Raw genomic sequence first — 24,909 nt, 5'->3', positions numbered from 1 at the left:
TCTTTCTTTTTCTTATACATAAAAATTTTTATATAAAAAAAAAATGTATAAACATCGAGAACCGTACACCTCGTGTGTGGAGAAGAGTGTCAGGTCGTCTAGTTAGAATTGAGTCAATTCCTGTTGTTCCAATGGTTGAACCAATCCAACCCATGACCTTTAAGGATTTGTGTTATCCAATTGGCTCCATCCAACCATCTTGTATCAGGTTGCCACAACCCACAGCTAACAATTTTGAAATCAAACCTCAAATCATAAATATGCTTCCAAAATTCACAGGATTAGAAGATGCTTATATATTTATTAGAGAATTTGAGGAGGTATGTGCAACCATGAAACTGCAATTAACAGAGGATGAGGTCAAACTTAGATTAATCAACTTTGCCCTTAAGGATAATGCTAAGAAGTGGCTTTATAGTCTGCCAAACCATTCTGTCACTACCTGGGAGGGTTTGTGAGAATATTTTTGAAAAAGTATTTCCCCCATCATAAAACAGCTAGGATTAGGAATGAAATAAATCAATTTTACCAACTAGCTGGTGAATCATTTTGGAAGTACTTTGATCGTTTCAAGAATCTTTTGACCCAATGCCCACACCATGGAATAGAAACTTGGAGACTATGCCAGATCATCTATGAGGGGTTAGATTCAAACTCAAGAACCATGCTAGAGTCCATGTGCCAAGGCCAATTTATGGACAAAGAAACTACTGAAGCTTGGCAATTCTTAGAAGACCTAGCCGAGAAAAATTTACAGTGGGAAACAACTAGGGAACCTGATAAAGCTACATCTTCAAGAGGAGGAATGCATCAAATTCAACCAACCCTAGCATCAAAGCCCAAGATTGCAACCTTAACACGTAGATTGGAAGCCTTAGAATTACAGAGACCAGCCAATGTAAATCAAATATCTGCACCCATGTGTAAAGGGTGCAATGCACCAGACCATGTCTTAGAAGAATGTTCCTACTCGAATGAGTGTGCACAGGTGAATGCCACCTATCAAGGACCATTGAACAATCCTTATACACCCACATATAACCCAGGTTGGAGGAATCATCCGAATTTCTCATGGTCTCAGAATCCTAATGTAGGCAATCCAAATTTTAATCAACAAAATCTAAGGTCCAACCCAGTGATGAACAACCCGCCAGGCTTCCATGATAATGACAAGAAAATTACCTCTTTAGAGAAAAGCCTAGAAGCCATGATGAAGACACATACCAGCTTTATGCAAACCACGGGTCAATTCATAAATAATAACACCCAAGCTATAGCCCGTCTGGAAATGCAAGTAAGTCAGCTGGCTTCGACCATTAGTGAACGAGAACATGGTAGGTTACCTAGCCAACCTGAGCCAAATCCTAGGAACCAAAATGGTCCACGACCCCAACAAGGAAACCAAGTTAATGGTGTAAATGCCATTCATACCTTAAGATCGAAAAAATAAATAGACAATAAGGTAGTTGCACTTGATGATATAGAGGACTCATCTGCCGAGTCACCTTCTAAAACTACTACCTTTCAACCTCAAGCATCAGAAACTGAAAATTCACCTAGTCCAGTACTTAAAAGTCCTAGAGCTCCTTTTCCAAACAGACTGAAATCCAATAAATCTGAATATTTAGACAAAATTTTAGAGGTATTTAAACAAGTCTAAGTTAATATTCCTCTTTTAGATATAATCCATCAGGTTCCAACTTATGCCAAATTTTTAAAAGATCTTTGCACTAGAAAAAGGACCACTAATGTACCAAAGAAAGCATTTTTGGCTGCAAGTGTCAGTTCATACCTATCTAGCCATGTGCCAATTAAATATAAGGTCCTTGGAGCTCCAACAATTTTTGTGTTATTGGAGAAACCAATATAAAAAAGGTCTTGCTAGATCTAGGAGCTAGTGTGAATATCCTTCCATATTCGGTGTATGAGCAACTAGGATTAGAAAAACTTCAACCTACTGGGATCACATTACAGTTAGCCGATAGATCTCTCAGGATCCCTAAGGGAATGGTCAAGGATGTTCTGATAAAGGTTGAAAATTTTATTTTCTTTATAGATTTTATTGTTTTAGAGACTGAGCCAGTTGCGAATCCTAAAGGACATATACCTGTCATTTTAGGAAGACCATTCTTAGCTACGGCCAATGCTGAAATCAATTGTCGAAATGGTCTAATGAAGTTATCCTTTGGGAATATGACCATTGAGCTTAATATTTTTAACTTAAATAGGAATCCTCTTCTCATGCTGATGTCAATGTAGTCCAAGATGGTATTTATGAATCCATTGACATTAGTGATGATGAAGTCAACCTAGAGTCTAACCCCTGGTTAATCCATGAGTCTAAGGATGTCAATGAAATACTTAAAGAAAATCAGATTAATCAGAAATCGACACTTCCTACTGAACCAATCATTGAGATGGTGAAATCATTACCTAAACCATCGATAGAGGAAGCACCCATTTTAGAACTGAAACCCCTCCCAGAACATCTCAAGTATGCATATCTAGGACCCAAAGAAACTTTGCCTGTAATTATTGCATCAGACCTAGATCCCAAGCAAGAGGAGGAGTTAGTGTCAGTTCTAAAAGCAAATCAAGAAGCAATAGGTTGGACCATAGCAGATATCAAAGGAATAAGTCCTTCTATAGTTCAACATAGAATATACTTAGAGGAAGAGGCTAAACCAACAAGAGAAGCCCAAAGAAGGCTTAATCCAGCTATGAAGGATGTAGTTAAAAAGGAGATTCTGAAACTCCTAGATAGTGGAATACTTTATCCTATTTCTGATAGCTCTTGGGTAAGCTCAGTTCAAGTAGTACCCAAGAAATCTGGGGTAATAGTGGTCCAAAATGATGCAAACGAACTTATCCCAACTAGGACCCAAACGGGATGGAGGGTCTGTATAGACTATAGAAAGTTGAATGCTGCGACAAGGAAAGATCACTTCCTTTGCCATTTATTGATCAAATGTTGGAAAGACTAGCCAGACAAGAGTTTTACTATTTTCTTGATGGATACTCCGGTTACAACCAGATCCCCATAGCCGCTGAAGATCAAGAAAAGACTACATTCACCTGTCCATTTGGTACTTTTCCTATAGACGAATGCCCTTTGGACTATGTAATGCACCGGCAACCTTCCAGAGATGCATGATCAGCATGTTTTCAGATATGATAGAACGATTTCTAAAATTTTTATGGATGACTTTTCTGTTTTTGGCCTAAACTTCTCCGAGTGTCTGAATCACTTGCAATTAGTTCTAGAACGATGTAAGGAGAAGCACTTAGTTCTTAACTGGAAAAAATATCAGTTTATGGTCAAACAGGGAATAGTTCTTGGCCATATCATTTCTAAAAAGGGGATTGAAGTGGACAAGGCCAAAATAGATCTAATTGCAAGTCTTCCACCACCTAAATCTGTGAAAGAAATACGTTCATTTTTAGGTTATGCTGGATTCTATAGAAGGTTTATTGCCAACTTTAGCAAAGTAGCACATCCACTGACTAATCTTTTGGCAAAGGATACCAAATTTAAATTTACTCATGAGTGCTTGGAATCTTTTGAATTTCTAAAAAAAGTACTTGTATCAGCTCCAATCATTCATCCTCCTGTCTGGTCTGAACCATTTGAATTAATGTGTGATGCGTCCGATCATGTTGTGGGTGCAATCTTAGGTCAACGGATAAATAAGCTGCCTAGAGTGATATATTATGTAAGTAAAACCTTAAATGATGCGCAGCTTAACTACACCACAACTGAGAAGGAGTTCCTTGCCGTTGTCTTTGCTTTAGAGAAATTTAGATCTTATTTGGTTGGGACCCACACCATTGTTTACACCGATCACTCAGCCATTAGACATCTCCTACCAAAGAAGGATGCCAAGGCACGCTTAATCAGATGGATTTTGCTCCTTCAAGAATTTGACCTAGAAATTAGGGACAAGAAAGGCACTGAGAACATTGTAGCAGATCATTTGTCCCAAATTCCAGTCGCACCATCTAGTGAACCACCCATCAATGAATCTTTCCTACATGAGCAACTCATGTCTGTGTCTACTGAACCTTGGTTTGCTGATATTGTAAATTATTTAGCCATAGGTAAGATACCTTCTCATTGGACTAAGCAGGATAAATATAAATTCTTTGCCCAAGTGAAGTATTTCATTTGGGATGATCCTTATCTTTTTAAACAATGTCTTGATCAAATTATTAGAAGGTGTATCCCAGATAACGAAGTCATGAATATTTTATCTTTTTGTCATGATCAAGCATGTGGGGGTCACTTCGCGTCTAAGAAAACTGCTGCTAAGGTTCTCCAATGTGGTTTTTATTGGCCCAATTTGTTTAAGGATGCTCATGAATATTGTAAAAGTTGTGCTCAATGTCAGAAAATGGGTCGAATCACCAAGTGACACATGATGCCACTCAACCCAATCTTGGTAGTTGAAGTTTTTGATGTTTGGGGGATCAATTTCATGGGACCATTTCCAAATTCCTTTGGAAATGAATATATTCTAGTAGCAGTTGATTATGTTTCAAAATGGGTAGAAGCAACTGCATGTAGAACACCCGATAGCAAAATGGTCATTAAGTTTCTTAAAGAAAATATTCTCTCCCGTTTCGGTATTCCTAGGGCAATCATTAGTGATCGGGGAACCCATTTTTGTAACCGACCTTTTGCAACATTGATGAAAAAGTATAATGTCACCCACAAATTGGCCACACCATATCATCCTCAAACTAGTGGGCAAGTTGAAGTGTCAAACCGACAAATCAAACAGATCCTAAAAAAAACTGTTAGTGCCAATAGAAAGGATTGGTCTTTGAAATTAATTGATGCACTTTGGGCATACCGAACCGCTTTCAAGACCAATCTAGGAATGTCTCCTTATAGGATTGTGTTTGGTAAACCATGTCACTTGCCTATTGAGATAGAACACAAAGCCATGTGGGCCATCAAACAACTAAATACAAATTTGAATGATGCTGGAAACCATAGGAAGCTTCAGTTGAATGAATTAGAAGAACTTAAAAATGAAGCCTATAAAATGCAAGGATATATAAGGAACGAATCAAAGCATTTCATGATCAATCAATTATGAGAAAAACTTTCAATATCGGACAAAAGGTGCTCTTATATAACTCTAGATTACATCTGTTTCCAGGAAAGCTTAGGTCTAGATGGACAGGACCATTTTTAGTAAAGGAAGTCTTTTCACACGAAGCTGTTGAGATAGAAAACCCAAGTAATGGTGTTATCTTTAAAGTTAATGGTCAACGATTAAAACCATTCTTGGAATTACCTGTTGAGACTGTTGAAGATGCCATGGTTCTTTATGAACCAACTTATTCTGATTAAATTGCTTTGAGGTTTGGTCTGGCTGAAGACATAAAACTTAGCACTTCTGGGAGGCAACCCAGCTTATTTAATTTCTAATGCTTTCTTTGTTTTCAGTTTGCTTAGGACAAATAAATTAGATAAACTCCATTGGGGACAATGTCGGTCAAGTTGGGGGAGAGCTTGAACAAAATCAGGTGTTATCATTTCCTTTTCCTTCCACTATGAGTTATTTCTTGCATTTAATATATTAAAAAAAAAATTTGAAATAAATTAATCTAGAAAAGAAATAAGAGTAAGTTAGAAAGTATTTGCTAATAAATGTAATGAGTCACGGAGAAGATTAGCTGGTTAGACTCTTGGTGGCCTAGGTCATTTAAAGACTATTAGCACTTCTAATTGCACATGCACACTAACAAGGTAAAGTAGGTGTTAATTGTAAGGCCAATTAAGGATTTGAGTATTATTTAAATTAGATAATTTTTTCACACCCCAATTGAAGAAATTTGAATTTAAGGAAAGAGCTACCTGCCTGAAATAAAATGCAAAACACAGAGTAAATATGGATTGCCCTAAGCCTAGTAACCGGATCTCTTCACCTAAGTCAAGTGTTGAGATTCGCATCAAACGGTGGTGGGAAGGCCAGGATGCTCAGCAAAAAAAAAAAAAAAAAAAAAAAAAAGTGTGAAAGCTACCTTAGTTCTTTGTTTAATCTGGGGTGTATAGAAAATTAATCGAACTAAGTTAAGAAAAATGATACAATTGGTCTGTACAAGTTAATACTGAAATACTAAGTTAGTTATCACTCACACAAGTGCTATAAAACTTTAAGTGTACTCTAAGAAAGCTCCTAAGTAGACTGACTACCGATTCTAATTCGAAGCTCATTACTTAGTAATACTAGAAAACTTCTTGAATTTCGATCTTAAATTAATTTGCAAAGGAAGGATCTTTTTGGAATATGATCTTATTTTGGTACATTGCTAAGGGACTAGCAATGATTAAGTTGGGGGGTGTGATTTATGTCACAAATTGACATAAAAAGTATCAATTAATATCTAAATTATCTAACTTTATTAGAAAATTGATACTTGTTATTATATTTTGCAGAAGAAGAGGTCATCAATAGAAAGAACAAGGAAAGAAGATTCCAACGGCGTAAATTTTATGCAAAACGGAGTTAAATTGATCCAGGAATTGAAGAATGAAGAAAGAAGACTCAATTGGGTCAAATCCGAGTCAAATCAATCAAAATTGATCAAAAAATCAACTGATTTGGTGATCTGGTTAGCCGCCTGGTCTACAGCAACAGGCGCCTGGACCATGGACCCATCGGCGCACCATAAACCAGCCAATCAGCGAGTCTCGGCTCACCGCAACGCATCGCGAGCCCGATCCACGCGCGCAGTCCAGGCTCATGAGGAGAGAGAAAAGGTCCGAAGGGCAACCTGGTAACTTCACATCACTCGATGGTCCGATCTTCTCTGATCAAGATCCAACGCTCCATATTTTTGCGCCATCGGACAGCCACCATCGCAGCCGATCAAGATCTAACCGTAATCAAGGCAATTGCAAGAATCAATAAACACTAGGACAACACGGGATCCTTCTGCAGCGCGATCCAACGCAGCGCTTCACCCAGATCGTGATCCGACGGCCCAGAATCGCTTCCGGCTTGATTTATTAGATGAATTGGGTCCTTTAGATGAAGATCAGATGGCTGAAACAATTTTAGGGTTTCTTGATGGATTTAAGTGCTTTTTGAGCGAGATTTGAGCCCCTAACCCCCTAACAGCCCTCTAAAACCTCTTAGTCCCACATCTAAAGTTTTGGAAACCTTATAACCCCCAAATGCCTATAAAAAGCCCCCAAAGGCCCTTGTTTCAATGATTCTGGCCTTCCGATCAAGCTTGTAACCCTAGATAGTGGGGTTTTTAGCTTTCTTCTCAAGCCTCGAGCTTTGAGATTTTTGTAATAATTTTTTTTTATAAAATCTTATTTTTATGCAATTTTATCTCTTTACATTATGCAATTTATTTTTTTTGCAATTAGGATAGTTTAATTTATGCAATTTAATTTTAGGCAATTAGGTTAGTTTAAATTATGCAGTTTAAATTTATGCAATTAGGATAGTTTAATTTATGAAATTAGGGTAGTTTATTTTTCTGCATTTAAATTTTGCAAGTAGATTTAGATCATGTCTAGCTAAGCATCCCTTCTAGGGTTTGCGATGAAGCTAGATCATGAGTAGGGGTTTTACATAGGGTTCTTTCTTTTTCTTAGGGTTTCTTTTTCTTCCTCTTTTGTCAAGAATTTTTGATGAACTACAGTTGGGTCAGAGTCCCTTCATAGTTCATGCTTGATTCAGTGCATAGGAGGAGAAAACCCTAAGGGATCCTAGTTACTACTCCCCTGTAAAGAATCTTGATGGGTTATCATTGGCCTTAGTCCCTTCATAATCTATGCTTGGGAAAGACAAGAGGAGTAGTCGTTAGGATCAATAAGAAAAATTTAGGTAGAATTCCCTAATCTAGTCTAGTGGATTCAAAAAATCCTAGATCCTTAGTCTTATTGTCTTTAGCAAACAACTTTCGATTTTCAATTTTCGTTAAAGCTCGCTTGAGCATAGATTTGAAAATTATTTTTAAACCAAGTCTCTGTGGGATCGATCCGTACTCGCTGGTCGTGCTACTCTGCACACTGTGCGCTTGCGGTTTTATTTACAAATTTTAAGATTTGCACATCAAATATCAAATACATGAATTTGGAAGATAAATTATAGAAAAATACTCCATCATATTTCATATATGATTGGCTTGTAGGGTATTATTCTTTCACCATATCCAGAGATCATGGCATGTCGGAAGAGGGTATAGGCCGTGCAGGTTAGATCAATATATTAAAAAAATAAACAAAAAGATATGAAATAAAAATATTATTTTATTTCATAAAAATTAAATATAAAAAGAACATAAGAATCCATTTACAGGCTTCATAATCTTTTTGAGTTGGAGGTGTCTAGCTATGCATAGAGATCTCCAGCTCTTCCTCAATATTCTCCCCTTTCTCCCAAAGCTTAAGACAATAACTAAAAATAAATAAATAAATTGATTGCCACCGCTTGCTTCTGCTCTGTTACTTGCTTTCGCTCTCTCCTGTCCCTGCTTCCGCCTTTCTCCTCTTGATCGCAGTTCTCTCTTTTTATAGAGTAAATTTGGGTTGAAATTGACTAATACTGGGCTCTCAATCATGTTCAAACTCCTCAACCCACACTCGCCATTCGATCGAGATCAAACGGCCTGAAATCAAGCTCAACATGCCTTATAACAGTCGAGATCGATATTAGCCATTGGATCACACCTCAGATCGAATGAGAGCCATCCGATCGTGCACAAGATCTTTCTAGTCTCCTTCTCTTAGTCGGCGATTGCTCCCGACCGTTCGATTGCACCCTGGATTGTTGCCAACCATCAGATCGTGCAAAACCCAGCCATGCACCGCGATAAAAGACCGTGCCTCCTATCTTGTGGATAGTGTGTGAACCTAGTGTTCCGTGGTTTATGCACCGAATTGAACCGACTTAGGTTGGACTTTGGGCCAAATTTGAGTCTATTTTTGCTTGGATTTGTTTGCCTTTGAGTCTTTATTCAAGATCTATTTTGAGCCCGATTTGCTTTCAATTTTTTTTCTTTGAACCTACAAATCGGGCTTTTTGCATTAGCGATCATTTTTCCTGCAAAACATAAGCAGAAGCATTAATTCTTGGAGAACAAAATCAATTAGTGGATATTTTGATACTTCTTTTAGGATATTTAATATACTTATCACACCCCCCAACTTGTCTTTACTTATCCTCAAGTAAAGAAAGGAATTAGTGTTAGATACCATCATGCTCTAAAATAGATATTTTATCAAGTAATTTCTAAATAATCCATTGATATTCAGAAGAACATTGTTGAGATAGGTCATATTAATACTCACTAATATAGTGGTTAAATAAAGATCAAAAATAATTTCCAAGCCTTTTCTGGATCAATTCTTACTTTCATCTCCAAATTGTCTACTTTAATACAAGCATGTGCAAAGTAACTCTTGTTCCTTCATTTTTCTTTTTTATGAAAGAGGCATCTTCACATTGCCCACTTTTTGATATGAACATCAATGCTTCCTGAGGCAAAGAGCCCGATTACTCGATTAGAGATTAATGTTTAGAACTTATCTCTTTTTTTTTTCAAAGGATAAAATTCTTTCATATTTTTTACTTTTTGATGCAAAACTCAATGCTTTCTGAGGCAAAAGGTTCGGTTACCCACTGAAAAATGCTCAAAACTTATTTTTATTTTTCTATATTTCATGAAGGAATGTATAGATACTTTTCATATGCTTATAAAAAAAGAGACTCTTCTTTGATACTAGTAGAGAGAGTTAGAAATGCTAGAATGATTTTTATTCTAGATTTTATTATTTATTAGATTTTTTTAATATTTGATCCCTTGATGTCTCAAAAATTTTTTAGATAAACATTAATTGCTATTTTAAAATTTATTTGATTCAACTCAATTCTAAGGTAATCATGTGTCTAAATACTAAATACTCACTTATTTGAAGATTTTTTTTTGAACTTTTTTTTATTATTATTACCCTTACCTTCTAACTTAATTTCTATTATTCTCAATAGAGTAAGAAAAATAAAATAGAGATAGATAAATAAAACAAAGAAAGATATCATCTGGACTAAGTATACTCGTTCATTGATTGGTGCTTCTATTCAGAGCAGCCCATTATTCCTAAAAAAATAAAAATCACTAAAATAAAGTATAGAGAAAATAAAAAATTTGGGTTGCCTTTCAAAAAGTGCTAAGTTTAATATCTTCAGTCAAATATTTTGGTATTACTCTGGTTCATGTAAAATCATAGCCTCCCCTACTTCAGTGACTAGTTCCAAGAATAATATTAGGCATTGTCCATTTACTTTGAAAGTGGCACCATTGCTTGGGTTTTCGATTTCTATGGCTCCATGCAAGAAAACCTCTTCACTGTGTAGGATCCAGTCCATCTAGATCTCAATTTTTTAGGAAATAAGTGTAGCCTAGAGTTTTACAAAAATATTTTTAACCAGGTGTAAATGATTTTCTAAGAATTGCTTGATCATGAAATACCTTAGTTTATTCTTTGTATATCTTAGCATTTTCGTATGCCTCATTTCTGATTTTCTTTGATTCATCAATTTGTAGCTTTCTATGTTGTCTAGCCTCGTCTAAGTCCATATTCAACTTTTTGATGGCCCACATAGCCCTATGTTCAAGCTTGACCGGTAAGTGACATGCTTTACCAAACATAAGTCTATAAGGAGATATTTTTCAGTTGGTTTTGAAGGTAGTGCAATATGTCCAAAGAGCATCCACTAACTTCAATGACCAATCTTTTCTATTGATGCTCACAGTCTTCTCTAGGATTTATTTGATTTGACGATTTGAAACTTCGACTTACCCACTATTCTGTGGATGATAGGGTGTGGCTAATTTGTAGGTGATACTATATTTTTTCATCAGAGATGCAAAGGATTGATTGCAACAATGTATTCCCTGATCACTTATAATGGCTTTAAAGATTCCAAAATAAGAAAGAATGTTTTCTTTTAGGAATTTGACAATAATTTTACTATTATTCGATCTACATGGCATGGCCTCTACCTATTTGGACACGTAATCAACAGCCACCAAGATATATTCATTTTCAAAAGATTTTGAAAATGGCCTCATGAAATTGATTCCCCACACATTAAAAATCTTAACAACTAAGATCAGATTTAATGGCATCATGTCTCTTTTTGTGATCCGTCCTACTTGTTGGTACCTAGCATTGCTTTTACGATACTTGTGTGCGTCCTTAAACAGATTGGATCAATAGAATCCACATTGGAGAACTTTTGCGGTAGTCTTCTTGGATCCAAAGTGGCCACCATAGGCTTGGTCGTGACAAAAGGACAAGATGCTTTTGACCTCATGGTTCTGAACATACCTTCTGATGATTTGGTCAGGATATTATTTAAATAGATATCGATCATCCCAAATAAAATACTTTTCTGAGGTAAAGAATTTATGTTTATCCTGAGTGGTCCAGTGAGAGGGAATCCTATTCGTGGCTAAATAATTGACAATATCAATATACCACAGCTCTATGGTCACAGACATGAGTTGTTCATCAAGAAAAGACTTCTATTGATGGTTCGTTAGAGGATGCCTCTACCAGTTGGGATAAGTGATCAGCTACTATATTTTTGATTCTCTTCTTGTCCCTAATTTCTAAGTCAAATTTTTGAAGAAGTAAAATTTATTGGATCAAATATGCCTTGACATCTTTCTTTGACAAAAAATGTCTAATAGCTGAGTGATCAGTGTATACAACGATGTGTGACCCAACCAAATAAAATCTAAATTTTTTCAGGATAAAGATGATCGCCAAGAACTCTTTCTCAGTTATGGAGGAATTAAGGTGCACGTCATTAAAGGTCCTACTGACATAGTAAATGATTTACGGTGGCGTATCAATTCTCTATCCTAAAATAGCTCCGATGGTGCGATCAGATGCATCACACATAAGTTCAAAGGGTTGAGTCCAGTCAGGTGGGTGGATGATAGGTGTGGATATTAGTGCCTTTTTAAGATACTTAAATAACTTGAGGCACTCAGAAGTGAAGTCAAATTTGACTTCTTTGACAAGAAGATTGGTCAATGGTCGAGCTATCTTACTGAAATTCTTGATGAATCTCTTATAGAAGCTAGCATATCCCAAAAATGAGTAGATTTCTTTGATTGATTTGGATGGTGGAAGATTTACAATCAGATCTACTTTGACTTTGTCCATTTCAATGCCCTTCTTTGAGATAACATGGTCAAGTACTATACCTTTTTTGATCATAAATTAGTATTTTTTTCAATTAAGCACTAAGTGTTTCTCCTTACAACTTTCTAAGACTAGTCTTAACTGATGTAGGTACTCGATGAAGGTGCAGCTAAAGATAAAAAAATCATCCATATATATTTTTAAAAATCATCAGAAAAAATATTGATCATGCATCTTAGGAAAGTAGATGGAGTATTACATAAGCCAAAGGGCATATGTCTATAGGCAAAAGTTTTAAATGGATAGGTAAACGTAGTCTTCTATTGATCCTTTGGTGCTATAAGAATTTGATTGCAGTTTGAGTATCCATCAAGAAAATAATAGAATTCATATCCGACCAACCTCTCCAATATCTAGTCAATGAATGGTAGAAAAAAATGATTATTTCTTGTGGCTGCATTTAATTTTCTATAATTAATACAGACTCTCCATCCAGTTTGGACTCTGATCGACACTAATTCATTTGCTTCATTTTGGACCACTGTTATCCTTGATTTCTTAGGCACTACTTGAATTGGACTAACCTATGAACTATCTGAAATGAGGTAAATAATTTTATTGTCTAGTAACTTGAGAATCTCTTTCTTCACTACCTCCTTCATAGCTGGGTTAAGCCTCTTTTGGGGATCTCTAATTAGCTTGGCTTCCTCTCCTAAATAAATTTGATGTTGGATAATTGAAGGGCTGATCCCCTTGATGTTAGCTATGGTCCAACCTATGGCTTTCTGATTCTCTTTGAGGATAGCTAAAAGTTCTTCCTCTTGGGTTTGATCTAGGTCTGATGCAATAATTACGGATAGGATTTCTGATGGACCTAGATACACATACTTGAGGTGCTCGAGGAGTATTTTCAGTTCTAGTTTCGGTGCTTCCTCAATCGATGGTTTGGGTATTAGTTCATCCATTCTTATAAGTGGTTCAACAGATGGTTGCCATTATGGATGAACTTGCTAATCATTGGATGTGAAAATTTTATAAGCAATTTTAAATTCTTGATCTAACCAGAGATTGCAGTCAAATTCTTCTCCCCCTAGTCAATGGGCTTGTAAATCTCATCCTGGATCAGGCTTACATCGACGATTTGGTCCCTTTTGTTTTCAAGATTAAAAATATTAAGATCAATAGATATGTTTCCAAATGAGAGCTTCATGAGTCCATTTCGGTAGTTGATTAGGGTGTTGGTGGTTGCTAAAAATAGTCTTTCTAAAATGACTGAGATGTAACCTTTTGGGTTAGATGCTGGTTCAGTCTCGAGAATCACAAAATTCATAGGATAAATAAAATTACTGACCTTGATTAGCACATTCTCCACAACTCCTTTGGGGACCCTCATTGATTGGTTTGTCAATTGCAATGTGATTTTTGTAGGCTTTAATTCTTCTATCCCCACTTTTTCATAGATCGAATAAGATAAGATGTTTACACAAGCCTCTAAGTCTAACAAGGTCCTATCAATAATGGTTTTCCCAATGACATAAGAAATTATAAGTGATCCTGGATCTTTGTACTTGATCGATATGTGACTTGAAAGGTATGAGTCACACTAGCCACCAAGGAGGCTTTCTTGAAAACATTGATGGTCTTCTTCTTTGTGCATAGATCTTTGAGGAACTTGACACATATGAAAACTTATTGGATCATATCTAGAAGAAGGATATTTACTTTCACTTATTTGAATATCTCTAAGATTTGATTCATATAGGGTGGGTGTCTGTTAGACAAAAGTCTATTTGAAAAAAGAGCTACAGGATTGGTAGGTGGTCTCGATTTGCTTGAACCTTGAGGTAGGTTTCTGTGAGTGGCTTGGGTGGCTCATCAACCTCTATTGATTTCAGCTCCTCAGACTCGATCTGATCGGTCAATTGCTCATGAGGTGGTTCAGACAGTAGATTTTCTCGATCTTCAGATGTACTCATATGATTATCTACTCGTCTCTTAGATCTTAATGTGTTAATTGCCTTTTTATGGTTGAATCAACCTTCAGGTTGGGATTCTTGACTGGTTTGGACTCTTGGATTAGGTTCTGGTTGGCTTGGTATTTTTTTTCCTCTTTCATTGATGGTGGTAGCCAACTGTCCTAATTGCATCTCCAATCGAGATATTGCTTGAGTATTGGCTGTCAAAATTTAGCCTGTGGTTTGTATAAATTTACTCATGATTTTCATGAAATCATTGAAGGTATTTGTGCTATCAGAAGTTGATTTCACCAAAACCTCTAATCATTTTTCCAGTGTGTTAAGCCTTTGATCATTGTCGAAGCCTGGTGGGTTATTCGATGATTGAGTGGGCTTGAGGTTGGGCTGATTGAAGGTAGGTCTACTTGAGTTTGACCCTTGTGACCAAGAAAAATTAGGGTAGTTCCTTCATCTTGGGTTGTACGTTGGTGCATAGGGGTCATTTGTGGGTATATAATAAGTAACATTGACCTGTGCTACTTCGTTCCCATTGGGCCTATCAAAAAGGAACATACTTTCATTGTGTGGTCTGTGGCATTACATCCATTGCAAGTGGATGTTGAAACTTGATTTACTTGGGTGTGTCTCTAGAGTTCTAAGGCTTCAATTCTTCAGACCAGGATAGCAATTTTGGCCTCAATAGTTGGGGAAGGTTGAACTTGATGTACTCCCACTTTTGAAGTTGTGAGTCTTTCAGATTTTCTAGTTATCTCCCATTGTAAGTTCTTTTCTGTTAGGTCCTCTAGAAATTTTTAGGCTTTTATAGGCTCTTTGTTCATGAACTGACCCTGACACATTGATTCTAGCATTGTTTTGGAGTTTGGGTCTAATCCCTCGTAAATGATTTGGCACAGTATCCAAGTCTGAATTTCATGGTGTGGGCATTAACTCAAAAAGTTCTTGAAGCAATCAAAGCACTTTCAAAAAGACTCATCAGGTAATTGATAAAATTGATTAATCTTATTCATAAATTTAACAGTCTTATGGTGTGAAATTTTTTTTTTCAGAAATACTTTAACAAAATCCTCCCATGATGCTATGGATTGATTATGAAGATTGTGTAACTATTTTTTAACATTATCCTTGAGGGCAAAATTAATCAGTCTAAGTTTAACAGCATCCTTAGTGAGCTGTTGGAGTCGCATCGTGATGCATACTTCCTTAAATTCTCTCATAAAAATGTATGCATCCTTGATTCTGATGAATTTAGGAAGCATGTTTATGATCTAAAATTTATTTTTAAAATTGGCATCAGTTTGTGATAGTCGAATATAAGATGGTTAGGCTGACCCAACTGGATAGCAAAGGTCTTTCAAGACTTGAGGTTCATATTCGAGTTCACCCATGGTGGGCTCGGAGATTACTTGACTTAGGGTAGGATTTGGATCCATTTTCACTAATCGATCAGATTTCCTTTTTCAAGTTATAATTTTGCAAAATTTTTTTAAATTAATTTTTTGTGGAAGAAGAAAGAAGAGGAAGGAGAGATAGATGAGAAGAGAATTCTAAAGATGAGTCCTAAGTCCTAAATCTAGAGACGATAGAGAAGAGTGTTTTATTAGATTTAATATTTATGGGTTAGCAATCAAGTTATACAATCAATCTCAGCTAAGAATTATCCTAAATCTAGATAGCTCCTAACTATCAAGATTACCTTCGAGCACTCTAAGTAAGAGACTAGCTACTCAACTGGCCGGATAAGTGTAAGGTTGGTGGGGGTCCTCCTGTTGCTTTCCTTAGACACCAATTAAAATTAGTTAGATAAGCGAACGAAATAAATTAAATAACCACCTTCCTTCGAAATTTTATCTCTGAACCACTTTTCTAGACACCAATTAAAATGACTAACCCTAACTCGATCCAACTTTTAAGGTTTCTTATCCTATTGAGCTCGAGAGTCCTTAGGGGCCAATGTCTAATTGATTTTAATTAGGATTTGAGTTTATGCAAGATGAAGAATGATGATGTGTGGGCTAAGAAAGGATGATAAAATCTCCATCCTATCTTATTTAGTATTTGTGCCCTTAAGATGTGTTATAAAGATGCTATACAAATAAAGCAAGATATCCAAGCAAAGTAAAAAATTTTAATTAGTTTTTTTATTTTTTTTATTATTATTTTTTTATGTTAACAAGAATAAAAGGTAATTTAGAAAATAAGGCAACTAAAATGAAGCAATAATAATTAAAGAAGTTAACTAATAAAGCAAATAAGACTAAAGAAAGTTAATTTTTTTTCTAAAAAAATAATTATTGGTGTAGAATTCCGTCGAAGCTGGAGTTGCTGGAGTCGAGATGACTGTAACCGTTGTTGGAACCTGCAAGGAAAGTCTAAACCGGAGTTGGGGGTGCTCCGGTAAGATCCTTCGATGCTCAAGTCAGTACTCTGCTTCAATAGAAATGGAGTGCTCGAGTGAGAATTTTAGTAGAGTTTTGAGATAGAGTTTTTTGAGCTTAGAGAAGAACGTATCTGGGGATCCCTTTTTATAGATGGAGAGCATAACTGCTTGACAGCGACGTCTGTAACTGCTTGGTAGTGGGCCGTTCAGAGCCGTCTGGAGTTTGTTACGGAGAGTAGTGGCGTCAGGGGTTGTTCAGAGCCACGTGGAGTTTGCTACGGAGAGTAGAGTGGTGTCCGTTGTCACGACTTTTCAGAGAGTAGTGGAGCCACGCGGAATCCGCTGCAGAGAGTGGAGCAGGATAGTGGCCATTGTCATGACTTGCCAGATAGTTCAGATCTATCGGCTGAAGCTCGACTGGGACATCTGACAGAGCGGAATGGCTCTCTATCCCATCGATCTGGGAGAAGCTTGGATGCCTCGAAGCTGCTGACGAGCCTACTGCTATCGGATACCTTAGGTGCTGATACCACAGGTGGGAGTTATCTGCTGTAGAAGCTCGAATGGAGACTTTTCGTTGGTGAAGCCCGACAAGAATCCGATTGCTAGAGGAGTCCGTCTGGGATTCGCCTGATGCGGAAGTTCGTCTGAAGATGATCCGTCGGAGAAATTCGGTTTCATGAAGGATCTGGTGAGAGGTCGGCCGACAATGGACTTCGGATGATGCTGGAGAGATTCGACAGACGTCGGAGGTGATCGATCGTTGTAAGAATCCAGCTGCCAGAGTCTGTCCGTCGCAGAAGCTCGTCTGATATCCATTCGCTATGGAAGTTTGATCGAGGTCTGGTTCTTGCAGAGGACTGAAAGGAGATCGCTTGTTGTAGAAGCTCGATTGAAGGTCGGTTGTCATGGGAGCTAGGAGTAGCGATCTGGCCGGTGGATCCTGTCCCACTGTAGAAGCTCGTCTAGGATCCGACTACGAAGAAGCTCGGCTGAAGTCTACCTGTAATGAAAGTTTGAAAGAGGCATGTTTATAGTAGGGGCTCAAATGGAATTTGCTTACAGTAGAGATCCAGAGTAGACCGCCTGCTGTAGGAGTTCGGAGTGGACTGCCCGTTGTAGGAGTTCGGAGTAGACCGCCCGCTGTAGGAGTTCAGGGTAGACCATCCGTTGTAGGAGTTTGGAGTAGACCACCTGCTGTAGGAGTTCAGGATAGACCGCCCGCTGTAGGAGTTTGGGGTAGACTGCCCATTGTAGGAGTTCGGAGTAGACCGCCCGCTGTAGAGTACGGGGTAGACCGCTCGCTGTAGGAGTTCGGCTCTCACAGAAGCCCGGTCAGAATCTTGAAGGTAGTCGGCCGCCGTAGAAACTCGGATGGAGTCCGATCTCTGTAGAAATCTCGTTGTCAAAGAAGCTCGGATATCGATGGAGTCCGGAAGGAGTTCGGAGAATAGTTGGTCACTGTAGAAGGTCAGCTAACAGTGAGGTCTAGAGAGCCTCTGGAGTGGCATGGTAGATGGGTGGAGAAGCTCATCGTCGGAGAAGTCTGGAAGGTCGGACGGTCGGGGGGTTTAGAGAGACGCCACACAAGGTCGGAAGCCAGAGAAGCCCTGGAAGGGTCGGTCTTTTACAAACTTCGGTCGGGGGGGATATTTTATACCCAACACCAGTCCCCCTACTTTCGAGTTCGGATTTCGAATAAAGGAAGTACAGAAGAATTCTCACGACCAAAGTCGCTTCCCTTGATTTTTGTGCTCGGTGGTTGCCAGATATTTTAACGTTTGGCATGCTGGTACTAGAGGCTTTTCGGAAAAGATTTTTTCTTTTTGGAATTTTTGTCGGAGAGCTGCCCCAAGCACGGCGCAGTAATGGTTTTACTAATTGTCGGCCACTTTCAGCCGCTTGCCACAGCGAGCGGGCCACGCGACGGTCGTGGACTGGCCAGAGGAGTCCTGCAGTCATTATTGCTCCGGACCCTGTAGCCTATTTAAACCCATCTCCCCCCTTCGGGGATTTCACGTTGCATGGGAGTTCCTTCAGTCCTTCCCTATTGGCCTCAGGCATCCTTCGAGTCATCCTCATCTCTGCATCCCTGCGTCCCTCCTATCAGCCTAGGTCAGCCCCAGAACCTTCTCCACTTCTGCGGCCCCGTTCATAGACTGTGTCGATCGTCCTTTGTTGCAGATATGGGTGTGGACGCGGCTCAGATGTTGGCCCAGAATCTCGAGGCCCACGAGTGGGAAGGTGCTGCAACTTCTGGGTTGGCGAAGAAGGTGAGGGTAGAAGAGACAGATCCAGCCGTATCTCGCCCTGATCGTCCAGAGCCCACGCTTAGGCACACCTTCGACCGTGAGTGCTTCTCGGTGTGCGTCATTGTGCGAGAAAACTTGACCTCAGAAAGAAGGTCATGCCCGCCGTCACTGTGAGGGGGAACCTGACCTCAGAAAGAAGGTCATGCCCGCCGTCATCATGAGGCAGCGGGACCCATGGCGCGGAAAAGATGACGTCTACATGTACTTTGAAGATAATGCTGGAGTTATCACCGAAAAGGGGGCTGGAAGAAGAAGTCAGGTACTAAAAGTAATCCTCGACGATGGCCGAAATCGAGAGTTCGAAGTCTGATGAAGCCGAGCTTCCTTAGAACTTTTCTCCTCTTCTTTTTTTTTGTATTCATTTTCTTCTCTGGTCGTTCCTCTTTTGTTTTTGGCCTTCAAGGCTTTGTAATGTATACTTTACCAATGAAATGAAAATGAGATTGTCTATTACCTTGTTTGTTCTGGTATTAAATGGTTGTTTACCGAGCTTCCTTAGTCTTCCTTAGTCTCCCCGCATCCGATCTTTAAGAGACCGGGCTTTCGACTTTGCTTATGTTAGGACGAGGTTCTCCTCTTGTTCCTAACAAGGCTGTGAGGACACATAAGGGCCATTATAAGGGCCTCTCCCCCCATCCGATCTTTAAAAAATCGGACCTTCGACTTTGCTCATGTTAGGACGAGGTTCTCCTCCTATTCTAATAAGGCTGTGGGGGCACATAAGGGCCATTGTAAGAGCCTCTCCCCCCATCCGATCTTTAAGAGACTGGGCCTTCGACTTTGCTCATGTTAGGACAAGGTTCTCCTCCTGTTCCTAACACACTTAATTTCGTTTGTATGGAGGAGTTACTTCCCATCGTTATAAGCTTATGCCAAAAGAAAAATATGCAAGTATGAAACTTTTATTTAAGGCAAAGCTATTGATAATACATCTACAGATTTTCTGAATTCCATGGTCACGGAAGCTCTGCCCCTCTGAGCTCTTTTAGATAGTATGTTTCGGCCGGACCACCTCCTTAACTTCATACAGGCCTTTTCAGTTTGGGGAGGTTGTGAGGCAGCGGTTCATCGTAGTACCAGGTCCTCTGCTCTGAAGACTTTGCTTTTGACCTGAGAATTGTAGTAGCGGGCTACTTTCTGCTTGTAGGCCGTCATCCAGACTTGAGCTATTTTTTGCTTTTCTTCTAACAAGTCGAGATTGGCTTTGAGATCTTGCGGGTTGCGCGCTCGTCGAATGTCACAACTCGCACTGACGGAAGCTTGAGTTCAATCGGGATCACGGTTTCTGTCCTGAAGGCTAGGGCGAAGAGGGTCTCCCCTATGGGCAATCTCTGAGTAGTTCGGTATGCCCATAACACATGATAAAGCTCATCTGCCCAAGTTTCTTTGCCTTTTAAGTCTCGCCTTGATACCTTGCAACAGAGTCCTGTTAGTCACTTCGGCCTCGCCGTTTGCCTGCAGATGGGCTATCGAGGTGAAGTTATGGGAGATATTCAGGTCCTCACAAAATTCGATAAATTTTGCCCCAGTAAATTGCCGCCCATTATCAGTAATGAGGGTTCTGGATAAGCCGAACCTACAAACAATTGACTTCTAGATGAAGTCCTGCACTTTAGCTTCTGTGATTTTTGCCAAAGGTTCAGCTTCGACCCACTTGGTGAAATAGTCTATTGCCACGAGGTGAAACTTTCACTGTCCGGATGCCATGGAAAAAGTCTGAGAATATCCATCCCCCATTGCGCAAACGGCCATGGGGCACTCAATGGTGTCAGCTCGGAGGCAGGTTGCCTTTGTACACTTGCATATCTCTGACATCGGTCGCATCTTCTGATATATTCGATGGAGTCGTAGTACATGGTAGGCCAGTAATAGCCTTGACGGAGCAGCTTATGGGATAAAGATCTGACCTCCAGGTGACTTCCACAGACTCCCTCATGTACCTCTCTCAAGGCGAAGTCGGCTTCAGAAGGCCGGAGATATTTCAAGAGGGGCAAGAAGTACGACCTCTTGTATAGCTTGCCTTCGTAAAGGATATATCGGAAGGCCTGGTTCTTAGCTTACGAGCTTCTTTTGCATCAGGAGGAAGGACCCCGTCCTTGAGGTATGCAACCAATGGGTCGATCCAATTGGGTTCATGGCTGATCTCCATCACAGACTGTGATTCTTCCATGCTTGGGCACCTCAGAATTTTGAAGAAGACTTCCTTAGGCAGTTCAACCGGAGCTAGTGTAGCCAGCTTGGAGAGAAGGTCGGCCCTGATATTTTCTGCTCTTGGGATCTGCTTGATGTCGAAGCTGCCGAAGGTAGGGATGATCTCCTTTACCTTTTCGAGATACTTGGCCATACTGTCCTCCCGAGCTTCAAAATTTTTGTTGACCTGTCCCACCACTAATTGAGAGTCACTGTAGGCTTGGAGCCGATCTACTTCCAATTCTTTGGCGACCTTTAGTCCTGCAATTAGAGCTTCATATTCTGCTCCATTATTTATCGTAGGAACTCGAAGCGCAGTGCATACTCTGCGATAATTCCGTCAGGATTGACCAAGATCAGGCCCGCGCCTGCGCCTGACATGTTGGAGGATCCATCCACGTAGAGGGCCCAAAAACCATCAGGGAGATCAGCTTTTTCTTCAGGAGAGTTCGGTCGGAGCCTCGGGTCATTGGCTCCATCTCGTCCAAGCTCGGCCTCCTCCGAGATAATGCATTCCACCACGAAGTCTACTAGTATCTAGGCTTTTATTGCCAGTCGATATCGAACTCCGTGAGCTCGACTGCCCACTTCGCTATCCTCCCAGAGGCATCCGCTCGATGTAAAACCACCTTGATCGGCTGGTCGGTGAGCAGTATTATGGTGTGTCCCTGAAAGTAAGGTCGGAGCCTTCGAGCTGCAACCAACAAGGCGTAAGTTAGTTTCTCTAACTTAGTATACCTGATTTTGGTGTCTCTCAATACTCGGCTTATGTAATAGATCGGCCATTGAATTTTTGCTTCTTCCTTAATCAGAACTGCTACAAGGGCCACAGGGGAGACCGCCAGGTACAGGAACAACTCCTCTCCAAGCTCGGGCTTTACCAATAGTGGAAATGAGCTGAGGTAGTTCTTTAGCTCTTCGAACGCTTGCTGACATCCAGGGGTCCAACAGAAGTTCTTTGGCTACTTGAGAGTCTGAAAGAAAGGCAGGCACCGCTCGATCGATCTTGAGATGAAGCTTTTTAGGGCCGCTACTCTCCCAGTAAGGCGCTGAACTTCCTTTATTGACCTTGGGGCGGTCATTTCCTAGATGGCACGAATCTTTTTCGGGTTTGCTTCGATCCCGCACCCCGATACCATAAAGCCCAAGAATTTTTTTAAGGTTACTCCAAAAGTGCACTTGGTCGGGTTCAGCTTCATCTTGTATTTTCGGAGAGCGCTGAAGGTCTCCTCAAGGTCGGCGACGTGGTTCATCGAGGATTTGCTTTTTACGAGCATGTCATCCACGTAGACCTCCATGTTGTGGCCGATCTGCTCTTTGAAGATCTTGTTCACCAGCTGCTGATATGTCGCCCCTATATTTTTAAGGCCAAAAGGCATGACCCTGTAACAATAAAGGCCACGGTTAGTAATGAAAGCAGTCTTTTCCTCATCCTTTAGCACCATCCGAATTTGATTGTAGCCGGAGAATGCATCCATGAAAGTGAGAAGCTTGTGGCTCGAGGTCGCATCCACCAATTGGTCGATTTTAAGCAGAGGATAACTGTCCTTCGGGCAGGCTTTATTCAGCTTTTTGAAGTCTATGCATATCCTCCATTTACCATTCGCCTTCTTAACCAGGACCACATTGGAAACCCAGCTTGGATAGTTGACCTCTCTGATGAACCCGGCTTTCAGGAGTTTATTAACTTCCTCGGCTATTGCCATCTATCTTTCCAGTGCAAGACTTCAAACTTTTTCCTTCATTGGTCGGTGTTTGGGATCAATAGCCAAACGGTGTTCGATAACCTCGGCATCGATCCCTGGCATGTCTGTCGGAACCCAAGCAAAAATGTCCGCATTCTTTTGTAGGAAATCAACAAGTTGTGCCCGCACCTCTTTCCCCAAGCTGGAGCCGATCCTCACCATGTGCTCTTCGTTCCCATCATTCAAAGGAATTGAGACAAGATCTTCCATTGGCCCACCCCATTCTTCAGTCAGGTCGTCACGGGTGTCCAATCCATCAACCGGACAGGGGTCAGGCTGACCACTTCTTTGCAGGGCTATATTATAGCAATGCCTGGCCAGGGCTTGATCTCCTCTAACTTCTCCAACCCCCTGGCTAGTAGAAAATTTCAATTTCAGATGGTAGGTCGATACTACAGCTCAGAGGACGTTGAGGTCGGGTCGGTCGAGAATTGCGTTGTAGGCAGACGGTGCCCTCACCACCAAGAAATCCATCAATGCTTTGGATTATTTTGGGTACTGACCTGCAACTACAGTCAAAGTTATTACTCCCTCCACTGGCACAGCATCACCAGTAAACCCTACCAACGGGGAGCTAATCGGCCCTAACCGACCATCAGGGATGGATATTTTCGAGAATGCATCATAAAATAAAATATCGGTCAAGCTTCACTGTCAACAAGAACGCGGCATACATCATAATCAGCTATATTTAAAGAAACTACAACTGCATCATTATGGGAGAACTGGATCCCTCAGGCGTCTTCTTCAGTGAAGGTTATAGATCCTTCAGTTTTTTGCTGCTTGGGCGGCCTGACCGATCCACTGGCCGCTCCCCTCCGGGATCCCCCGAAGAAGGTGTTTACGATCCCAATTGGAGGCCAATCTCCCGGCTGTTCCTCCCTCCTTGACGGCTCCTGCTGCGGCAGAGCTCTCGGTCGATCCTTTCTACCTTCAGGCCGGCATCGGATGAATCCATCGACCGCCATTACCGAAGGAGGAGGAGCCTGGGAAGCTGGAGACGAGGTCGGGTCTTGTGGAGATCGCTGAGATCTGACCGCGGAAGTCGTGGATCGCCTGGTGGATGCCATTCGGGGAGGCATCAGGTGGAGATCTAGCAGGGAAGGAGAAGAGGATGTCGGAGAAGATGACCAGAGAGAGTCCCGTTGAGCACTCCTTCAAGAATAAGGGTACTGCGAAGACATGCCCTCCTTCTAGTGCCAATTCTGTTGGTGTAGAATTCTGCCGAAGCCAGAGTTGCTGGAGTCGAGATGACCGCGATCGCCGTCGAGACCTGCAAGGGAAGTCTAAACCGGAGTTGGGGGTGCTCCGGCAAGACCCTCCGATGCTCAAGTCAGTACTCTGCTTCAACAGAAATGGAGTGCTCGAGTAGAAATTTTAGCAGAGTTTTGAGATAAAGTTTTTTGAGCTTAGAGAAGAACATATCTGGAGATCCTTTTTTATAGACGGAGAGCGTAACTGCTTGACAGCGATGTCTATAACTGCCTGGTAGTGGGCCGTTTAGAGCTGTCTGGAGTTTGTTATGAAGAGTAGTGGCGTCAGGGGTCGTTCAGAGCCACGTGGAGTTTGCTATAGAGAGTAGAGTGGTGACCGTTGTCACGACTTGCCAGAGAGTAGTGGAGCCATATGGAATCCGCTGCAGAGAGTGGAGCAGGGTAGTGGCCATTGTCGTGACTTGCCAATTAGTTCGGATCTGTCGGCTGAAGCTCGGCTGGGACATCTGACAGAGTGGAATGGCTCTCTATCCCATCGATCTGGGAGAAGCTCGGATGCCTCGAAGCTGCTGACGAGCTTACTGCTGTCGGATACCTTAGGCACTGATACCACAGGTAAGAGTTATCTGCTGTAGAAGCTCGGATGGAGACTTTTCGTTGGTGAAGCTCGGTAGGAGTCCGATTGCTAGAGGAGTCCGTCTGAGATTCACCTGATGTGGAAGTTCGTCTGAAGACGATCCACCGGAGAAGTTTGGTTTCATGAAAGATCTAGCGGGAGGTCGGCCGGCGATGGACTTTGAATGGCGCAGGGGAGGTTCGACAGACGTCGGAGGTGATCGATCGTTGTAAGAATCCGACTGTCGGAGTCCATCCGTCGCAGAAGCTCATCCGATATCCATTCGCTATGGAAG

At 40.7% G+C, this 24,909-nt stretch overlaps 1 non-coding gene across 1 annotated transcript; it reads right to left on the bottom strand.

Moving 5' to 3' along the window:
- Positions 1-499: 499 nt before the first annotated feature.
- On the bottom strand, positions 500-606 carry LOC140851344 (small nucleolar RNA R71). Its single transcript, XR_012134096.1, has one exon. It is a non-coding gene; the product is annotated as a small nucleolar RNA R71 (small nucleolar RNA).
- Between the last annotated feature and the right edge of the window lie 24,303 nt (positions 607-24,909).

The sequence above is a fragment of the Elaeis guineensis genome, chromosome 8 (genome assembly GCF_000442705.2).
Source record: "Elaeis guineensis isolate ETL-2024a chromosome 8, EG11, whole genome shotgun sequence".
NCBI classification, from domain to species: domain Eukaryota; kingdom Viridiplantae; phylum Streptophyta; class Magnoliopsida; order Arecales; family Arecaceae; genus Elaeis; species Elaeis guineensis.
The sequence above is the reverse complement of the archived record's forward strand: the minus strand, read 5'-3'. Positions and strand labels throughout refer to the sequence as shown.